Genomic DNA, 16109 nt, shown 5'->3' on the forward strand with positions numbered 1-16109 from the left:
CAGTTACCTCTGGGTTGGGAGTCTTAGAGGGTAGCTCTCGCCATGTGGGTGTTGTTGCCGCTGCCATTTTCTGTGCAGAAAAACAGGATGGGGAGGAAAAATCCATCCCCGGGCGGCACGGAGTTGTAGCACAGCTCACAGTCTATATGCATTTCTGTAAGAAGCTGCTCTGGGTGCCAAAATGGGTGAGAAGACCTCTGGGATCATAGTCTTTAGGAGCAGAGGGTCCTGGTTCTTTGTCCTCTGAACCACTTCTTCAACGCTCTTGAAAGTGTTCCACGCTGCTCTCTTCCTCCTGTGCAGTTCTGGCACCAAGTTGTTCCTCATGTTGAGTTCTCAACCCAGGCACACATAGCTGCTGCATTCGGAGATGTTTGTTCTGTTGAGAGCAAATGGAACGTCAGGGATTAGTTCATTTTTCATGAACATCATTTTCTGAGGTTCAGCTGCAGTCTGACCTTTCCACACTCATGGTCAAAGTCGGCCAGCATTTGTGCCGCTTGGCTAATGCTTGGCATTATGAGAACAATGTCATCAGCAAAGTGGAGGTGGTGTAGTTGCCGACCATCTATCTTCACTCTCATTCCTTCCCATTCCAGTCATCGCATGATGTTCTCGAGGGTGGCACTGTAGAGTTTTGGTGAAATGGCATCACCCTGCCATACCCCTCTCTTTACGTCGATGATCACTTCCTTGTAGAATGGTGAAATGCAGGTGGTGAATCTGTAATACTAGGATGATATGTTTATTATATAGACCACAGCAGGATTATGTTTGTATTATAGCGACCATACCTGCAGAGTATATTCTGGCACAGGCCAGTGGTGCTTGCGCTGGTGTTGTTTGGGGCTGCTTGTTATGCCCAGTGGCGATTGGGTTGGGGGTATGTGGTGCCAGGGTTAAAGCTCCAAACTCAGTTCTTTTCACATGACAGACATGTGCTCTACCACTTGAACTTTCTTCCCATGCTTATGAGAGCATACACATTGGGGACACGGGGTGGGCCACATATGGTGCTGTCAGGGCTGACTCTTTGTTCTGTGCTCAGAGATCACTCCTGTTGATACCCTGGCTATCCTCCCATATACCATCTCTTCGTATATTGTCTCACTGAGAACATGCTTTTATATGTTTTTCTTTGTAAGTTTGCAAAGAACTGAAAGAGCAAACAGTTGTTATTCTCAGATATTGAATAAGGTAAATTTTTTTCATCGTCTAATAAGTAACGAGCTTTTAAATTTTAAATGAGAAACAGCATTCATGGGCTATGTTAACAGATTGCAGCTCTGTAAATAGTGTTCACATCATCCGATTGTAGTCTGGGGATTTTTTTTTCTCCTAATTTTGTTTTATTAAAGCACCATGAGTTACCAACTTCTTCAAAGTTGAGTTTTTGATATACAATATCCGACCACCGATCCTACCAGCAGTGTCAACTTCCCTCCATCCGTATTCCCAGGATCTATTTCTGCTGCTTACCCCCACCTGCACTGCCCCCCGCCCCCGCCCCGGTATGCCATCTTGACATGTCTCTTTTAATTTCGATTAGTAAGGTTTCGGTTCATAATTTCAATGTAATTAGCTCAGTGGTTTTGCTAGTTAGCTCTATCATTCCTTAACACCACAAATGTACCTGAATTCTTTTTTTGTTCTTTTTGGGTCACACCTGGCAATCCACAGGGGTTACTCCTGGCTTGTGCACTCAGGAATTGTTCCTGGCACTGCTTGGGGGACCATATGGGATGCAGGGAATCGAACCCAGGTTGGCTGTGTGCAAGGCAAATGTCCTACCTGCTGTGCTATCACTCCAGCCCCGACCAATATACTTGAATTATTCATATTGTGTTATGCTCACAAAATTTATCATTCTGCTAATTGTCCTGGAGAATTAGTTGGCAGTATGGGATCCTGTAAAAGGCATTCATTGACTTTTATAAACTGAAGCAGATAAAATGGGATTATTTTATTTTATTCTGGAAGTTAATGACAAATGAAAGGCATTCATTAACTCTCATAAACTGATTAAGTGAAATGGGATTATTGTATCTTTTCATGGGAGTTACTAACCTGTGTTGTAGGGAGCAGAGTGCAAATAGCCAGTATAATAGAGTCTTGTGGTAGATAACTTTTTCCAATCATTGTATCCTCTATTTCCATCTTTAAACTATTGGGAAACAAGTAGATATGGAGTTAAGACTCTTCCTTTATTTACTTGTTTTCATTCTGTCTGTGGTTTCAAACCCAGGGCTGCATGCATGAGGCATGAGCCTTACCACTGAACCGCATCCCCCTCCATTTTTGTGTGTGTGTGTGTGTGTGTCTGTGTTTTCACTTTTGTTATATTATGATAGCTTTTACATTCAGTGCTATGAAAATCATAAACTCATCAACGATAGAATGATAATAAGAATTTTACATGTGGATTGGTATTACTTGTATAGCTAAAGTACTTCACTTATCTTCATAGGAAGTTGTATCCTTAAGTAATTGTGAACTGGGTTTCACCGAAACTCTTAGGAAAAAGTAATCTCTTGGAAAGAGAAAGAATAGTTCCAAGGAAAGAAAGAATTTCTCAGAATTAGTCTAATGGGAAATTTATGAGACCGAGGAAATCAGACTGGGAAAACTGGGGGATTTGGAGGCACATTAATAGAAATTGCTAACTAAGGGTTCAGAAGTTCATGATACCTCACTGCAGAAGGGTGGAAACAAATCAGATGTTTCATCGAGGCCAGACACACTAGAAATTGTGGGAATAACAAAAAGAATACCATCTCCTAGGATGCTTTTCATACCATTGCATTGCACAAATCTTTATTTTGACATCGCTATATGGCGAGATGTAAATACATTTCTTCTAAACCTAATTCATAAAAACTGAAGATGTTCATAGTTTTGTGAACGGCTACTATAGACATTTCTAGTTTTCCTGTCATTTGGTAAGAAAATATTTCATCTGTGATACTAATTGTATGTGTCAACTTGGCTAGACTCTAGTGCCCCGGTGTTTGGTTAAATGGCAGCCTGGACGTTTCTGGCAAGGTGAGCTGTAGCTGTGACTAACATTTATGTCAGAGGATGTGAAGTTGACCAGATTATCCGTCAGAGTGTGACTGGGCCTTCTGTAATCAGCTGAATATAAAAAGAAATAAAGATCAGTTCTGCCTCCAGACTACTTTCAGACTCAGAATCCTGCAGCTTCTACATTTTTCAGGTTATTCGGCCTATAGGCCCACCCTGGAGATTTTGAACTTGTCAGAATTGACATTTAAAATAAAGTTTTCTGGGTAGAAACAGCTGACTGGTGTTTTTCTGGCGACCGTGGACTAATGAATCCAGATAGCTTATTTTTAAAAAATATTTTTTTAAAAAAACCCACCCCTATAACTTGCTATTTTAGCGTTGTTTAATAGATACACAACACATTAGTGATTTTCTGTAGAAGTGGTGATTTGAGGTGTTTTTAGTAACTATCAGAGCTATCACTAAGAAAAGTCATTATAAATTATAATCGGAAACTTAGGCTTTCAAATTAGTTTTTATAATCTAATTTCAAATTCCAGAGGTATATATGTAATAAACTATAACTCATATTCTTATGGAGATTTAAAATAAGCCCCTGAACTGAATCTTAATGATGATTAAATTATCTTTTGTTACTTGGAACAGGGCCAAACCACTTGTTTATATTTGGCATCAACCTCCTGTTTCTCTTTTATTTTTCTTCATGTGAATAAACAAAAGAGCTTTAGTTTCTAGAATTTTCAGGTTGGCAGTATTCCAGGAAAATTGAAATCTATTCACAAAAATTAATGTAAAAACCAGTCTTCCACAATGCAAATCTAAGTGAGGTTATTTTGCCTTTAATTTACCATCCACAAAAATCAAAGTTTATTCTAGGAATTGAAGCTTAAGTAACTTCTGGAATGTGAGAGAGAAATACAAAAGAATATTGCCAGTGCCTGTTATATAGCTATTTTAGTTATATATATAAAAAACATCATAGGGATAATCAGAAATTATATTTCTTTTTCTCTCTTTGTTCTTCTTTAAAATTTAAATTTGTTAGCATGTTATTAATATACTTATTTAACTAAAAACCTGTATTTAACTAAATATATTTATTTATATTTAAATATGCTTATATTTAAATATATTTATTATTTAACTAAATATAATTATTTATAAATTATTTATCTGAAAACCTGCATTATTTAACTAAAATCCTGTATTGTTATGAGTCTAATAATTCCTCCATATATATATTTTAAAATGTTTTTTAATCACGTGATCTTTTAGATGCAGAATTAAAGAAATAAAAAAGTTAGGGTTGCATAGTTTAAACATTCAAAAAATTGGAACTGGTAATCTATGACTATTATAAGCCTATAAGATGAAATTTTAAAGGAACAACTAATTTCCTAGGAGAGTACATCTCTTTTCCGGGGGAGGGGGCCTGGCAAGGGGATATACCCAGCTGTGTTCAGGGCTCATTTCTGCTTCATTGCTCAGGGATCACTTCTGGTGGCGCTTGTCACTCACATGTGGGTCAGCTGCATGCTAGGCAAGCACTTTAATTCTGTACACCAGCCCCTACATGCCCTTTCTAACCCCCTCAGTTTCGATGGTGAGAAACTGAGGCCTTGAAGTTTCATATAATGTTAGGCATAGAGCTGGTATTAGAACCCCAACATCTCGGTCATAGTGTAACACATTGACTCTGAAAAAATTTTCACTTTGTAGATATACTCCGGCATGGTGGACTTCTTTATATCACTACTCATTTCTGTGTTCTATCATGTTTTTGATTGAGGCATTGTGGCCACAGTTACTATTAAGATATCACAATTTCGGCCAGAGAAATGGTAGGGTAGATGAGACATTTCCCTTCCGTGTAGCCAACCCTGGTTTGGGTGCCAGGTAGGATACATGGTCTGCAGAGCACCGCTGGTGTGATCCTTGAGCACAGAGCCAGGAATATGTTCTGAGCAAAGCCAAGGGTAGCCCGCCCCACCCACCCCCCCAAAAAAATTAAAAGCAATGAAAATTAAAATTAAAATGAAAAACAATTGAAATTGCAAGCAATTAAACACAGCAAGTTTTTACTGCTCTCTGGAAAACCGGACTGCATTTCTAGAACGCATAGATTGCATTGCTTTTCAAAAAGAAATATTCTTATATTCTGGTTCCACGAGTCAAGCTGTTATTTTCTTTGGATTATTTTGCTTGACTTATGCTTTATTTGATCCTGAACTAGGTCATGTAAGTGTTAGCTCTTTGGGTCTCTGTGCATCCAGAAATCCACTGCTGTCCATAGTAAGTCAGGGAGCTATGCGGGAGGTAGAGGGACCAGATTTGTGTTCTTTCCCTGGGCATTTGCTCACCAGGCTGTCTTGATTATAGAGAGTTAAAATACATAAGTGAATATTTGTTTAGTTAGATCCATCTTCCTGTTTTCTTAAAAAATGTCAAACCCATTGCAATTATATGCAAAGCTGCCACACTATTTTTTATAAGAATTTGCTTTTATATTGCTGATGAAAAGATGTAATTGTGTATTGCCGTCAAAGTCAGGGATGCAGAAGTAGATATTGAAGTCCTGCAGTGTCAGAAACATTTGTTAATATTTATATACATAATTAATCTCTGCCCGATTTCTGTATTCATCTTTTCTTTCTTCTCTTATGTATGCAGCTTGTTACTATAGCCAAAGGAAATGTATGTGTTTTGAAATAAAAAGTACAGAAGTTGTGAGGAATTATATATCCCCCAGAAATATTAATATTCCATCAGTGAAAATTGCTTCTAGAGCAACTTAAAGGATTTAGTAAAAATTATTATGTTGCCAATAAAAACATAGAATGTTATTCAAATGTTAATATTTTATATGTTTGGGTACATTTTAAATGTTATTTAGTACTGTGCATTGAAATCTATGGATGGCATATTGGGTTATCTGTAACCTTGGGTGCTTATCTAATAATAATCAGCTATTTTAAATGCTACTTCCAGCTGAATTCATACTATGAAGTCAGTTGATTTCTCCCTTATTTCTTGAAATTGATTATTGCAAAACAGTGAACTAGAGAAATAGATCCAATATTTGTTTTTCTTTATAGTATCTCCTTGAAGATATCTGCATCTTTTTCTTTTTACTAATATGTGGATTATTAATATGAGTTGTTTACTGCTGTGGGCTGCAGGGAAAGGAGCAATGGCCTATTGTGGTCTCAGAAATTCAATTATTCAGTTAGTATTGTCTCAGGTTCTTCTCTTTGACATGTTAGTTTAGATTTAAACCTCATGCTCCAGATACATTTTTTATTTCACTTTAACTCCTGATGTGTTTCTCTGGTAATAATGTTGCTCTTAGGAGTAAACATAAAATTGGGCCTTTAATCATTAATCTAAGAAAGACAAAGTAAGCAATGTCAATATTTGTTTTACCATTTATATTACAATGGAGATAGAAACTGTTCTGAAGATCATCAAAGGAAGCCCTGGACATTGGAAATAGGAAGATGAATCTCATTTCTTCGATATAGAGAAGAAAGGAAAGGGAAAGGTGAGAAAGAGGTAAAATTTCTAAGATATTGAGGTAGCATGAGCACTGTATGGTTGACACCAGAAAATGCAACATTGTGTTTTCTAAAACAAGGAAAAAAAGTGACCATGAGACTAATATATTTTTTTAATTTTTTAATTTTTTTTAAATGAATCACCGTGAGGTACAGTTATAGACTTACAAACTTTCATGCTTACGTTTAAGTCATTCAATGATCAAGTGCCCATCCCTCCACCAGTGCCCATTCTCCACCACCAATGAAAAAATGTGGAACACTTCACAAATTTGCGTGTCCTTTTTGTGTAGGGGCCATGCTAATCTTCTCTATATCATTCCAATTTTAGTTTATGTACTGCCGAAGTGAGCACAAGGCCCATATTTTTGTTTCTTTGTTTGGGGGGCCACGCTTGGCTGTGCTCAGACTTACTCCTGGCTTTGTGCTCAGGAATCATGCTTGGTGAGGCTCAGGTTCATATGTGGTGCAGGGGACCTGACTTAGGTCAGCTGTGTGCAAGACGAGTGCCTTTCCTGTTGTCCCGTCTTCCCAACCCCAAATGAATATTTTTATTTCTATAACTAGTGACAAGTTGCTAGATTAGAATAGTATCCAGAAACCCAGACTTAATTTTTGTCATTAGCTTTATGTGATTGACACAGAGTTTTACTTTTTCAAAGGGAGATTAAAATCTTGTCAAAGGAATACAAGACAAAGTGTCGGGGGTTATGACACTTGTCATTTTCATAACTGTCTTTTTTTTTGCTTGTAAAGAGACCTTTGAGAACAATTCATCAAAGCTGATGTCATTATTGTTATATTTTAGCCATGAAATATCAATGTAATTAGTATACATAGTGTGAACCTCCTTTCCAGTATATGAAATGAGACATTTTGTTTTGCTTATCAATGTTTGACTGTCAGACAACGCAGATATTTGTGCATTTATTTATTTTCTTCATGCTTATCATGCCTTCTTAAACATTGTTCCATGTCAGTTAAAATTATTTTTGGTTATTTAAATTCCTTAACAGTGACTTATAAAGATATATATGACACTTAAGTTCTTAAAGTTCTATTTATCTTGAAGGAAAAATAAAGAAGAAGTAAGTGAAAACACTAAATGTACAAGTTTTGCTGTAAAAATAAGAATTAAGCTCCTTCTCTTCTGGCTTCTAGCTTCTTGCTTAAGGAAAATTCATGCCTCTGTATTCTGTTGTTTGTTTTTAAGTTTGTAAAATGGAATACTTGAATTCCATACCTTACTAGTCTGTTCAAGAAAGATAAAAATTTGCCTTTGTTAAAAAGTAATCAGGAAGTAAGTGTTGCTTTTTTAGTAAAAATAATAAGCAACATTGCTCTTTTTTTTTTTTTTTGCTTTTGGGGTCATACCTGTCAATGCACAGGGGTTACTCCTGGCTCTACACTCAGGAATTACTCCTGGCAATGCTCAGGGAACCATATGGGATGCTGGGAATCGAACCCGGTCAGCTGCATGCAAGATAAACGCCCTCCCTGCTGTGCTATCGCTCCAGTCCCAACATTGCTCATTTCATAAACAAGATATGCAGGTAGATAGTGTTTGAGATATGAAAGAGGTAGAGCGGTTTTCCGTGTGTTAAAAAATCTTCACACACTTTCCACTTCACACACTTCTACGAAATGTTTTCAGATCATTTTTAGCGAATTACTCAAAACAAACAATGTAAAAAAAATGATTTAGGTTCTCCTTTGGGGGTTGGAGTGGAAACACCCAAAGTATAATGGTGGGAAGGTGGTGGGATTGCTGGAAGGTGTAATGGTGGTGGGATTGCTGTTAGAATATGAAATGTAATACATTATTGTGAACAACCTTATAAAAATAAAATTAAATTAAAAAATTATTGTCTTGATTTGGATTTTTGATGGTAGTAGCAAAATTACATTCCGTGTCCCTTATTGCTCTGTTGGTGATCTTTCTTTGGTTACTCAGGTCATGGTCCATTGTCCCGTCCCACGGGATTTGGTCAACGTGGGTAGCCGGGAGAGGGTGTGTGAGTGAAAAGGAGACAGACACAAGAAGAAAGAGACAGACACAGACAGACACAGAAGAATGAAATGGACACAAGAAGAATGGGAGCAAGCTCCAATTTTATTTCTCCTAAGCTAGTCTTATAATTGATTATCTGAGGAAATGGGCAGAACGGGAGAATGGTTAAGAATGCAAATGTTTAACGAAACTGGCTGTGGGCCCTGATGGCAGTTACCCTGGGCATTGTTCTGCAACCTTCAAAAGGTACTTTGATATTTTTCCCAAGAAGCGGTTGTTCCTTAGTTACAGGTCAGTTTGTACTGACATATGGGTTCCCAGGCACTGGTTCCCGGCAGTTCCCAGGCACTGGTTCCCGGCAGTCCATCACCTGGTCACATCACTTTTATTGTCTTCTGTTAGAGCCTTATTTGTCAGGGTTCCTACATAACCTAAGCTGGGCCTTCAGCTCTCGTCTCTGAGTTTTGACTTTGATTCTTCCCTACATGCGCAAATCACTTCCCTCTTTCTCTTACACACCAGAGCATATTGTATACATCATGCATACCTACATATGCATGCAGAGAGTTTCCTTGCCTATTCTTTGGTCGCCTGGAAAACCCAACATTCCCATTGTGATTGTAGACTAAAATACAAACTCACTTTTAGAGTGCCCTGTTTTTGGCACTGGCAAAACTCTGGGCAAAACACCTGGCAGTGCTCTGGGCTTACTCCCGGCTCAGAGATCACTCCTAGCTGTGGATGGGGACATCGTGCTGATGATCAAACTGAGGCCAGCCAGGTGTAAAGGAAGTACCTTACCTTCTGTACTGTCTTTGAGAATCTTGAATAGAAATTTACATGAGTCGCCTTCCTGGAGGTGATCAGGAATCATGTGAACTGATTAATACCATCTCTGAAATTGGCTAAGATGGAAGTATTGCTACCATAATCAGCAAATGTTACAAATTAGACCTTACCTCTGTCACCAAGAATTGACTGGAACTTTAGTGTGGAATTTCTGATGCCAGTATTTCAAGATTTTGGATAGAAGTAGTAGGTGATGTCTAGCACACCTTCTTCATTTGCAAAAAGGACCATTTGTAAAAGGCTTAAACTCTCTTGATTTCATCTCTAGCTTCACTAGCGATTCCCCAGGCAAAGAGACACCATTCTCTTTTATGTCTCACCCAGTGAGAATGGCATAAATAAAACAAAAACAAAAACAAACTGGAAACAATTTGTATTGGCAGAGATGTGGTAAAACAGGAATTGTCATGTGCTTCAACATCTATGGAAAACAGTGGGGATTTCTCAGAAATGTGAGAATTGAGCTGCCATATAACTCAGCAGTTCCACTTCTGGGTATCTACCCCTGGACACAAACACATTCATTCAAAATGACATATGCTAAGTGATTCATTGCATCACTTAGCACAATCGGTGATGAAATCAACCTAGGTGTCCAATGACAGATGAGTGGATTATAAAGATTTTACATATGTACATAGGTGCACATGTACTCACAAACATATATAAATAATGGAATATTAGTTTTCTTATGGCAAAGATTTTATTTCACATATAGATGATATTATGTATGACATCTTATTTTGTGAATAATGCTGAAAATAGTTTTTTGATGCCATCCCATGGACATGTCTCTCTGATTCTGGTAGAACTTATGTTAGTAGCTCTCAGTGACTATCTCTATATGAATTCTCCAAATTGTCTGCATTTAGGGAGGCATTTTAGAATGTGTCTAGAGGCATTTAGAACATTTTTCTGGATTTACTGTTGACTCCAGCTCTGAAGCATACCCGCTGGGAGTGTGGTCTGAGTGAGGTAAGCTTTCAACGTCCTTGAGTAGTGAGGATTTGATTTAGAGTTGAAAAGTAATTGCAGAAAAATACATTTTAAGTCTTATTTTGTGGTATTGAAGTTTCCACAAACATGATTTGCAGTTAGTTATGCTTTGCTTTATTCTGAGACTGCTTGCTGCTTATTGAGTAACGAAGCTCACCAAATGATCCTAAAACTTTGAAATTAAACCATTTTGGTTAAAGCAAAATTATAGAATCCATTTTTTTGAGGGGTGGGGGGAAGGAATGCCTGGTGTTTCCCAGGACTTACTCCTGACTCTGTGCTCAGGGATCACTCCTGGTGGACTCGGGGAACTCTATGGGGTGCCAAGGATTAAACTTGGTTTGGCCGCTTGCAAGCAGGGTACTAACCACAGCACTATTACTCCAGGCCCCATAATTTTTTTCCCTAGGAAAATTCAGTACTAAGTGAGTGAAATCATTAAAGCCAGTATTGCTCAACTGTGGGCCATATGGTCTCTTGTTGGGTCTCCAGAATATTCCAAAGGAGCCACAAGTGAAAATACTATACAGGGGGACTCTAGGTTTCCAATAAAAACAGAAAGATATGGGGTGTGATGACCTGCATGGGCAGGACTTGAATGTCTGGTGGCTGAGAGCTGCTTTCCCAGGCTGGACAACGGGCGAAGGACGGGCAGGCAACGGATGGACAGAGGAACTGGGCCCCAGGCTGGTGGCAGGAGGTTTATTTCTACTCTCCTCCCCAGCGTCGTCCGACTGCTCCCTTTATGGTGCAGTCATAGTCGTTGTTTTGGCCATAGTCCCAGTCATCAGAGTTTCATCATCCTAGTCTCCTCGCAGACCTCAAGTCTCCAAAGTCTCAGACTTCCTCATCTTCAACGTCTCATTGTTGACCTCCTTATCCTCAGCATCTGGTCCTCAGCACCTAGTCCTCAGTGCCTACTCTTTGTCTCCTTCCCAGAGTCTACTCCCAGAGCCTAGTTCCCAGCACCTTCTACAACTCTGTCCAACTCTCTCCCAACTCATACCACCATTCTTACTCCTTACAGCATAGCTTTATAGGAATCACGAAGGGTGGGGATACAAAGGTAAGGATGAACACTATCATAACAACTAAGAGAGGTAAAGGCCACTCCTTCAAGAGATTACTCAAGATCACTAGATTTAACTCCAGGGTGGGATCCCATCCAGGGTGTATTGCTTTCTCCTTTGCTCAGCTAGTAATTCACTTAAACAGTTATAGTAAATTTACTTCTTATAATATTTCTAGCAATGTCATTTTGTATGAGCACAGTAAGAGATATATTAAGCTTAAACTTTGGCTCTTCCTGGGGACATCTCACTAAATATTCCAGACCACAGTCCTCAGGACAGATTCACTGTATCACTGTCATCCTGTAGTTCATCGATTTACACGAGCCGGTGCCAGTAACACCTTCATTCGTCCCAGCCCTGAGATTTTAGCAGCCTCTCCTTACTCATCCGTCCCAATGATTGGAGGCTCTTTTCAGGGTCAGGTGATGAGATCTGTTATTGTTACTGTATTTGGCATATTGAATACACCACGGGGAGCTTGCCAGGCTCTTCTGTGCAGGTGGGATACTCTCAGTAGCTTGCCAGGCTCTCCAAGAGGCATATTAGTCTTTCCTAACCCCAGCAGGGTCCTTATTAACTTAAATTTTTTTGGATCATAACAGAGTTTGTCCATGACTGTGCTCTTAACATATAGTTAAGTATTATGGCACTTGATCAGGCCCATTTTGATACCAGAGTAGCTCACTACTTGTCCTGGTTCCATCCTCGCTGGGACCCTGCTCTTGGAGTATTAGGAACTAAGGGCAACTGAGGCTTAAGTCAAATATTGATGCCCAGGAGTAAATATTATTTTGGAGTCAGTTCACTCCCATGATATATCGCATAGCATCGACTGTCTTCCTGTATCTGTACAAAAAGGACATTGCTAAATAAACCATGCAAATGACATAAAGGAAAGAGAAAAGCAATATAGAATTATTTTTGCCTGATGGAACTGGGTGTTTCTCAGTTACACTGTTGTGGGAGAGGCTCAATAAACCTTAAAATCACTGGGGGAGCAGCAAGGACAACCCAGTGTAAACCAACAGGGGACCAAGCTATGTGTGTATGATACCAAAAGGGAAGACAGATGTGAAGAAGTGACCAAGAAAACATTTGGAGAATGTTTATAAACCACTGCTCTAAACTACTTGTGTGAAATCTAGTTATTAGACAATATTAGAGCTGTCTTTTTTTTTTAAGTCACAAAAAAAGGCTGGAGTGATAGCACAGTGGGTAGGGCACTTGCCTTGCATGCGGCCAACCCGGGTTCGATTCCCAGCATCCTATTACTGCCAGGAGTAAAGGAGTAATTCCTGAGTGCAGAGCCAGGAGTGACTCAAAACGAAAAAAAAAAAGTCACAAAAAACTTCTTAGAAATGTGGAAGGCTGTTATTCCCGGCTCCATTAGGAACTCATCCATCAACCTGACAGAGGAAAACAAGGAGGTGTGTCATTATTAGGTACTCTTGTAAAATGTGAGATCGCAGATGTATTTATATTCAGTCCTTTTTGAAAACATAGCTGTGTTTATGCACTTCTCTCTGCTTTCACCCTACAAAAGTAACAGCTTAAATAGAAGCTGCAAAGTGCAATCTAAATGGGAGCCGGTATGTGTGAGTAAACTGTAGTTGGTGAATACTTTGGATCCGACTTTTTATTTTCACTCAGTTTTGCTACACCGTGTCATTCAACTTGATGTTTTCTTGTACTTTTAGATTGGGAAGGGTGGCTGAAACACGTTGTTTCATTCTTTAATTTAGAAAGATTTTTGCACTAAAAGACCAAATGAGTTACTTAGAGTGACAGGACTTTTCTCACAAAAACATTTTTGTAAGGATCTCGCTAACGGAGGTTTTCAAATCTATTCAAGGATTTGTTGAGCAGTTAATGATTTGGCATGGAAATGAGGGAAGTGATTGTAAGAAACTCAATTAACTCCTTACTGGAAAAAATAGAAAGTGGTAGATTAAGGAAATTGACACTTGAGTGAAGAGTTTAATATGATTTTGACAAAAAATCTTGAATATTCATTTTGTGCACACTATTATTAAAGCTTTTCCTGAGAACAATTACATCGCAAATGGGCCTGAGAGGGTAATAATTCAGCATTTGTAGAATTCAAATGCAGGAAGATTCTTGAAGATCAACCAACCAAATGACTGTAAATGGAGACAAGCTCCAGAGAGGCTTAAGGTCCAAAATAAATGGACTGTACTGCTAATTACAGACTCAATCTAATTTATTCAAGTTCATATCTATGTTTGTGTCAATAAAGTTTCTAATTATTAGAAACTTTTTGAAAGTTTCAAAACTTGATATGTTTTTTTTTTTTTGTCTTTGCTCTATTCCACTTTTGTCTTTTTTGTCATTGCTTTTTTTGCTATTTGATTTGAATGCCTTGTAAGTTATTTTAGGCTTTGGTCAAGTTATATTAAAAAAGAAATAATGAATGTTACTACTACTTGTTGAAATGTTTATGATGTAACTAAGAGCAGAAAGTATACTATATGTCCGATTAATATCTTCCAACTATGGGAAGGAAAGATGCAAGTGGGTAGTCAAGTAATTCATGAATTCTGGAAGGTAAGACAGAGTATATTTGAGAGTGCAGAGTCAAATAGTTATTCTGTAAATACATTGCAAAGATGAGTGTTTGGGGAGAGTTGGGAGAATAGAAGAGAAGGCCAGAGGCAGGTTCCAAAGCAGGCAGGGAGATGGGAGCCACAGGAAAGCCTCCATACAGGGCTGACAGGAAGAAGACCCAGGTGATTTTTCCAAGTCCTCCCCATCTCTCATATTTATTTATAGCAACTTCAAAACAGTGTTACAATCAATGGGCTTGATAAAATCAGATGAAAAAATTGATTAACAGCTCTTTTTATTTTCTCTGTGGGTCAGTTCATGTTATTGAATAGAAATTCCATATTTGTAATGAAAAGTGCCTATAGTTCCCCTCTATAAAGTCTGGCTTGGGGTAAAAGAGGGAAACAAAATAGTGTCAACCCTTGACATTTTGAAGCAGACAGTTGTCAGGAAGACTGACGCTAAACCGAAATGAAGAATGCAACAGAAATTTACGGAGGGGTCTGGGAACATGATCAAGGGTAAATCACCGGTTCAAGGGCGGCCATGGAGAGGAAAGAGAAGAATGTCATGGAGCCACTTACATATTTCTTTCTCTGAGCAGCTGCTGGGTAAGGTAGGTATGTTTATCTTTTGGTAGCTAGGGTCTTGAATCATGTATGTGATTGTGAAGGCAGGTTCAGAAAGATTTAGAGCCCTTTCTGTGCTTGAATCAGACTCAACATCTAGGCTAGGGGAGCTGATGGAAATGGTGATCTTGGATTTGCTCATAAAGCCAATGAGTGGGTGTAAATAAAGCAGGTTTAATAGAGGATCCAATCTACTTAAGATTGCATTTATAAAAGAGAATTACGGCTACGTTGTGAAGAATAATGGGACCAGGTAGGTTGTAAGAGACTAGAGAATATACTAAGGATTGAGCCAAAACTTCACAGTGTCCTTGGCTAGGACATTGAGGGAGGTCGTGGAGTTGTGGGGGCTGGGGCAGGAAGGTGGGAAGACCTAAAGAGAAATGAAAGAAGAATGATTGCCATTATTCAAAGAATCATCAGGAAGGTATCATGTTGGAAGAGGAAGAATGAAATAACCCTCCAGATACCCAATGTTGTAGAAATATGCAGTAAGTTATATTATTTGTAAATCCCTGTTGCCAATAGAGCTGAATCTCCAGGTATTTCGTTGAAATCTCAACTTCAGAGATTTTGGAATGCATCACCTATGTTTTCTTTTATGTACTTTATAGAATTTAAATTTTAATTTATTTCTCTATATGACATTTCTTTACATTTAAAATGTGTTGGGGGTGGTGGTGGTGGTGTTTCTTTGGGCCACCTTCAGCAGTGCTCAGAACTAATTCCAGACTCTACACTCAGGAGTGACACCTTCTCATGCTCAGGTTCCCTGCTCCCACAAGGCAGAACCTCACCCCCTGTACACTGGCCTCTAAATATATCCCATTTTGTGTGATTGCAAAAAAAATATTCGCAACTATTTTAGGATATAAAAAGGCAAAATGCTAACATGTGAAAATTGTCTATAATAAGAAAAATAGAGTGGCCTGGTAGGCATGTAGGCCTTGAATGCAGCTCACCCAGGTTTAATCCCTAGCATTCCATACGGTCCCCAAGCACCGCCAGGAGTAATTCCTAACTGCAGAGTCAGGAGTAACACCTGAACATTGCTGGGTGTGACCCAAAAAGAAAAAATAAAAGAAAAAAGGAAAAATAGAGCCAAAATTCTCAAAAAAAAATTCAGAGTTCTAGAAATTAGCAAGGGCTGGAGCCATAGCGCAGCAGGTAAGGCATTTACCTTGAACATGGCCAACCCGGGTTTGATTCCTCCGTCCCTCTCAGAGAGCCTGGCAAGCTACCTGTGGTGTATTCAATATGCCAAAAACAGTTGCAACAAATCTCACAATGGAGACATTACTGGTGCTTGCTCGAGTAAATTGATGAGCAATGGGATGACAATGACAGTGACAGAAGTTAGCAAAATTTTTAGAAACCCATGGAGCATTTACTCAGTAAAAGTTACTGA

The 16109-nt window shown here is 38.7% G+C and overlaps 1 protein-coding gene and 1 non-coding gene across 4 annotated transcripts in view; one reads left to right on the forward strand and one right to left on the reverse strand.

Moving 5' to 3' along the window:
- The window catches only part of GPC5 (glypican 5), a 1500378-nt gene that overhangs the window by 126179 nt on the left and 1358090 nt on the right, over positions 1-16109 (forward strand). The window lies entirely within an intron of this gene.
- LOC129401333 (U6 spliceosomal RNA) lies at positions 6827-6933 on the reverse strand. The gene has a single exon (XR_008628263.1). It is a non-coding gene; the product is annotated as a U6 spliceosomal RNA (small nuclear RNA).

Source organism: Sorex araneus, chromosome 1, assembly GCF_027595985.1.
Source record: "Sorex araneus isolate mSorAra2 chromosome 1, mSorAra2.pri, whole genome shotgun sequence".
Lineage (NCBI taxonomy): Eukaryota > Metazoa > Chordata > Mammalia > Eulipotyphla > Soricidae > Sorex > Sorex araneus.